Here is a 6,805-nt window from a genome sequence, read left to right as displayed (position 1 = left end):
AGTGTAAGAAAACACAGTATTAAATACAGTCAATAATATTGGAAAATATTAAATAAATGCTGTAAATATACCTAAATACTAAAACCTTTCACTATAACTGGAAAAATCTTTTTATTCCCAATAGGGTCTAAAATCAAAACATAATCCAGTAACTGAATGAGCAATGATTAAACACAGATATACTGATGACTGAGACATGGGGTATCTCTCGGCACATATCAGTGTTCCTCAAAGACACCCTGCTGTAAAGGTAATACCATTACCCTTCAATTTCTTTCATTAGGCACAATCCAGAGAGTCCTTTCTTGGAGGTGAAGGGACTTTGACTCTAAGAGACATGAAATAAAATGCACTGGCTTTTCTGTTTCTTTAGGTATCGCTTTCTGTTGGGCAATGATTTATTTGATCTCTCACAAATCTCAGGGGAACTACAAATTGCATCCTCCAGGGATGCTGAAGGTCCTTCATGCCTTGTTTTTCATAAATATCTTGGCCAATCCATTGAGATTAATTAGAGTGGCAATAGTGTATTTTTAGAGATAACCTTTGAAGAGAGGTTTCATAACCTTTGAGAAAGCACAAATCCTACAAAATGGTTTATGGATCCATCTTGGTTTAATTAGTAAATAAATGGATTTGTCAAATGTGTGTTGATAATACTTACCTAGCATAAGAGATACCATGATCACAAAGGTGGTTTTCCCGAGGCAAGGCTCATCCATTTGCACTCCTGATATGCTGACCCTTGTTATTTCCCCAAATGTGTGAAACTTGACTCCATAGTTTATGGTAGTGGGAGATTGCGCTTTGCTTTCCCCTGATATAAAAAAAGGAAAAAATATGTATTAATAGAGTGGAAGTAAAATATATCAATGTGCCCAACTCTCATACCTGAACTAATTTAACCAAAAATGTATGATATAAGCTCACTAAATAGTAAAGTTAATGCAATAAATTGAAAATTGGCATCCACAGAGTGAAAAGGAAAGTGGCTATCAAAGCACAATGTAAATGCTTATCTAAAACTTAAACAGTCCCAGATTGTAACTAATGAAAAGGATCTAATGAAAAAAGACAAATGGAAAAAAATACCAAGATGTTCCTGAAAGTTAAACCCAAGGAAAGGAGTAGAACAACCTTGAATAATTTCGGGACAAATATCATCAAAATTCCATATTCTAAGATGCGTCAGGTCAGTAAGAGATGTATTAACAAAGCAAATATGCTATTTTAAACAGTTCTGGGCTTCATATCACAAAGGAATCAAAAGTAAAGGAGTGTGGAATGTAAAAATGACAAGAAAGGGTAGAATAATGTACTTTTCACTGTTGAATGTCTTTAACCAGCACATTGAATTAACAATAACAAAAAATAACCTCCAAAGTAGACATGTCCTCAGAACTTCCTTGTGCAAATGGCAGGAGAACAGATTAGACAAGTAGACCTCTTCAGACCTCATAATGGCAGCACCCAATGTTTTGAAGCCCTGCTTCTGTCTCCTTACCCCAAATAAAGCTCTCTGCTTAATCAAAAGCTGACACTCTGCCCATGCTTTCTTCGTTATTAAAGCACAGTAGATCTCCTGTTATCTGGGAAAGGATAACTTGCTTATTGAATTTAGGTTCAAGACCTTTTCATAGCAACAATTCTTCAATAAGTTAACTGATTTTTGTGGTCATCTATTTTTTTCTAGTTTTTAGGCTATCATTTACAAATCATAAAAGTGTCTGAGTTAATAAATATCTGTTTTCAAAATCAACAAAACATTGCCCCATTTTACATTTATCATGATGTAAAGTTCTTTTTTTAAGAGATTGATTTGAATTGAAACATAAAGTCAATAAAAATTTTTGATCCAGGTTTAATTCCCAATATTTAAATGAGAATTTTCCATTAGTCTATCTCATCCCATAGAATAAATTGCTCATATTACTGTGATATCAGTGTAATTAAATCCAATGGAAACCTGAGCAACTGTACAATCAGACCTATCACCAAAACAATAAAACCATTTCCCTAAACACAAGAAATCATGGTGCACCTCTAAGTAGTTACCAATACATCAAGCTGAATGTATCAACATTTTTCAGAATGTTATTCAATCTAATACTTTTATAGTTTGTTTCTTTCTATGTTTTTACAACTAATCAAGCCTAACACCACTACTTGACTGAACTGCTAGATGTAAAGAGGTACATAATTAACCTGGGAACTAGTAAATTCTGCTTTTGTAAGAGCATACAACCATTTTCATAATTGAATATCCTTCACTTAGGCCTTAAATGCTAGAGAAAGAAAGCATGTTCTAATGATTTCTAAGTGGTCGGCCAACTTTGTCATGGAGAAGATTTACACAGGGATTTGAAACAAAGACATAAAAAGCTTTGATGGCAGTTATTTTATGAATTGCAGCATGTGCATTTATCCCTAACTACAGGAGCTGTTGGTGGCTGATATTTAGATAATACTAGGAAAGACAAGTAAAATAAAATGCATTGTACACACATTCCCATCTTTGGAAGGTATGTTTAGTTCAGCTAAATTGCTGGTCCTTTTTAACAATTTATTCTTGTTAAATCATAGTTGATATACAATCTTATATTGGTTTCAAGTACACAAGACTGTGTTTTAAAAGTTACCCACATTATTAAATCTTCATTCCAACTGCTGCAGTTACTGTCAACATAGAAAGATGTTGTAGAATATATTCTCTATGTTTTACTATCATCCTCATGAATAACTTATGGTAGTGAATTATTTGCCCCTTTATCCCCAACCCCTTCCCCCCATACCTACTTCAACCCCTCCCTCTTGGTAACCACTAGTCACTTCTCAGTGTCTATGAGTCTACTGCTGTATCGTTCCTTCTGTTTTGCTTTTTTTTATATTCCACAAATAATTGAAATCATATTGTACTGGTCTTTCTCCACCTGTCTTATTTCACTGAGCATAATACCCTTTAGTTCTCCACATGTTGTTGCAAATGTCAGGATTTCTTTTTTTCTAATGGTGGAATAATATTACATTGTGAATGTGTATCACTTCTTCTTTATCCATTCATCTACTAATGGGCATTTATTAGTAGAAGCAACCCAAGTTGCTTCCATAACTTGGGTATTGTCAATAATGCAGCAATAAACATAGGGGTGCATGTATCTTTTCTAATCAGGGATTTTGATTTCTTTGGGTAAATTCTTAGAAGTGGAAAAAGTGGGTCATATGTATTTCTATTTATAGATTTTTGAGGACCTTCCATATTCCTTTCCACAGTGGCTGGACAAATTTAAATTCCCACCCCCCTAAAGTATAAGAGGGTTCCTATTTTTCCAAATCCTTGCCAAGATTTGTTCTTTACTGTATTTTGGACAGTGTCCATTCTAACTGACATGAGGCACATTGTGGTTTTGATTTACACTTCCCTGATTATTAGTTATCTAATCATCTTTTCATGTACCTGTTGGCCATCTGTATTTCTTCTTTGGAAAACTATCATGCACCTGTCCATTTTTTAATTAGGTTATTTGTTTCTGGGTGTTGAAGTGTATGAGTTCTTTATATATTTTAAATGTTAACCCCTTATTAGATAAACTGCTTACAAATATATTCTCCCATACTGTTGGTTTCCTTTTTCTTCTGCTGATGGTGTCCTTTTCAGAACAGAGGTTTTGTAGTTTGATGTAGTCCTGCTTGTTCATTTTCATTTCCCTTGCCTTGGGAGATGAGTCCAGGAAAAAATTGCTCATGCTTATGTTTAAGAGACTTTTGCCCATGTTTTCTTCAGAGGATTTTATGGCTTCAGGTCTTACATTAGGTCTTTATTCCATTTTTAATTTACTTTTGTTTTTTGGAGTTAGACAGTAATGCAGTTTAATTCTCTTGCATGTAGCTATCCAGTTTTCCCTACACCATTTATTGAAAAGATTGTATTTTTCCCATTGTATGCTCATGGATTCTTTATCATATATTAATTGACTATATATGCATAGATTGATATCTGGGCTCTCTATTCTGTTCAATTGACCTATGGATCTGTCCTTATGCCAGTACCATACTGTTTTGATTGCCATAGATTTGCAGTATAGCTTGAATTCAGAAGCCTAATCAACCAGCACTGTTCTACTTTCTCCAGATTGCTTTGGCTATATGGGTTAATTTGTGCTCCATATGAATTTTAGGATTATTTACTCTAGTTCATTGAAAAATGCTTTTGTTATTTGATAAGGACCACATTAAATTTTAAATTGCTTTGAGTAATTTTGCTCACTCCAATTTTTAGTTTTAGTAGATTTTTTGTGGAGTCTTTAGGGGTTTCTCTATATATATCATGTCATCTTCAAATACAGTTTAACTTCTGCCCTTTATATCTTTATCATGTCTCATTGCCATGTGTAGGACCTACAGTACTATATTGAGTAAAAGTGTTGAAAGTGGACATCCTTATCTTAGTGGAAACGCTTTTAGATCTATGCCATTGAGTATGATTTTAGCTGTGTGCTTATCATATATAGACTTTATTATATTGAGATACATACCCTCTCCACATTGTGTTGAGATTTCTTATCATGAATGGATGCTGAATTTTGTCAATTGCTTTTTCAGCATATATTGAGAGAATCATATTATTTTATCCTCTCTTTTGATGTAGTCTATGACATTGACTGGTTTATGAATACTGTGCCATCCTTGCATCCCTGGAATAAATCACACTTGGTCAACATGGATGATCCATTTGATGTATTCTTCAATTTGGCCTGCTAATATTTTGTTGAGGATTTTTGCATCTGTGTTCATCAATTATATTGGTCTATAATTTTCTTGTAGTGTCTATCTGATTTTCATATTATAGTGATGCCTGCTTCATAGATAAAGTTTGGAAATATTCTTTCCTCTTCTACTTTTTGAAATACTTTAAGAACAGTGGATTTTAACTATTGAAATATTTGGTAGAATTTTGCTGTGAAGCCATTTGGTCCTTGAATTTTCTTTCTTGGGAATTTTTTGTCTACCAATTCAATTTTGTTAGAGGTAATTGATCTGTTCAGATTTTCTGTTTCTTCCTGGGTCAGTCTTGGAAGGTTGTATTTTTCTAGGAATTTGTCCATTTCTTCTAGGTTGTCAAATTAATTGGCATATATTTTTTCATAGAATTCTCTAATAATTCTTTGTACCTCTGTGGTATCCATTGTAACTATTCCTTTTTATTTCTAACTTTGTTTATGTGTGTACTCTCTTTTTCTTGATAAGTCTGGCCTGGGATATAACTCTTTTGTTTATTTTCACAAAGAAGCTTTTCGTTTTGTTGATTTTTTTCCTACTGTTTTGTTTTCTCCATTTTATTTATCTTTTCTCAGATCTTTATTATGTTCCTGCTTCTACCAAATTTTGACTTTGTTCTTATTTTCCTAGTTCATTTAATTGTGAGGTTAGACTATTTGGGATTTTTTTTTTTAACTTGAGGTAGACCTGTATTGCTATAGACTTCACTCTTATAACAGCTTTTGTGGCATCCCACAAATTTTGGACTGTTGTAATTTTATTTTCATTTGTCTCCATGCTTTGCTTGATTTCTATTTTGATTATTTCATAGATGTATTGGTTATTTGCAAACATATTGTTTAGCCACCATTTGTTAATGGGATTCTTTTTCTTTGTGTAATTTACTTCTAATTTCATACTGTTGTGGTATTTAAAGTGGTTTGATACAATTTCAATCTTTCTTGATTAATTGAGGATCTTTATGTGACCTAGTATGCCATCTCTTTTGGAGAAAGTTCCATATACACTTGAGAAAAATGTGTATCCTGCTTCTTTTGTGTGGAATATTCTGTAGATATCTGTTAAGTCCCTTTGATTTAATGTATTGTCAATTGATTGTGTGTCTCTGTATCCTTATTTATTTTGTCTGATAGATCTGTCTTGATTTGAGTGGTGTGTTATAGTCTCTTAAAATGAATTTATTGCATTCTATTTCCCCCTTTAATTCTGTTAGTATTTGTTTCACATATTTAGGTGCTCCTATATTGGTTGCATAGATATTTATAATGGTCATATCCTCTTGTTGGACTACCCTTTTTTCATTATAGACTGTTCTTCTTTGTCTCATTACTTTCTTTGTTTTGAAATCTATTTTGACTGATATAAGTACTGCTATTCTTGTTTTTCTCTCCCTGTTATTTGCATGAAATATTTTTGTCCATCTCTTCCCTCTCTCTGTGTATGTCTTTGGGTCTGAGATGAGTCTCTTGTAGGTAGTCCATAGATAGGTCTTGTTTATACATCTATTCTGACACTCTATGTCTTTTGATTGGTGCATTCAACCCATTTACATTTAAGGTGATTATTGATAGATATGTACTTACTGCCATTTTATTAATTGTATTCTGATTATATTTATAGTTCTTCTCTGTTCCTTCCTTCCAATGTTATACACTCCTATTGTTATTTGATGTTTTATTTAGTGTAGCACTGGATATGCTTTTTAAAATTTTTGGGTATATATTATAGACTTTTGGTTTGTGGTTACCATAAAGTTCATGGACAGCTTCCTGACTATATAGCAGTCTATTAAAATGATGATGACTATATTTCAAACACAATTTAAGGCATTTTTTCTTCTTCCTCCTTCATACTTTATGTATTAGATATCATAATCTACATGTCTTATGTATTCCTTGATTGATTTTTGGGTTTAGTTGGTTTTTGTTTTAATTTCATAACTGGTGGTTAAGTGATTGATCTGCAATATTTACTGTGATCTACAATATTTACTGTGGGATTTTTCTGATGTTGATAACTAGTCTGAAGA

The 6,805-nt window shown here is 32.8% G+C and overlaps 1 non-coding gene across 1 annotated transcript; it reads left to right on the top strand.

Moving 5' to 3' along the window:
- Positions 1-656: 656 nt before the first annotated feature.
- On the top strand, positions 657-820 carry LOC130680512 (U1 spliceosomal RNA). The gene has a single exon (XR_008993539.1). It is a non-coding gene; the product is annotated as a U1 spliceosomal RNA (small nuclear RNA).
- Positions 821-6,805: the final 5,985 nt, after the last annotated feature.

Source organism: Manis pentadactyla, chromosome 13 (assembly GCF_030020395.1).
Source record: "Manis pentadactyla isolate mManPen7 chromosome 13, mManPen7.hap1, whole genome shotgun sequence".
Classification (NCBI taxonomy): Eukaryota; Metazoa; Chordata; class Mammalia; order Pholidota; family Manidae; genus Manis; species Manis pentadactyla.
This window is presented reverse-complemented; position numbering and strand designations above follow the sequence as displayed.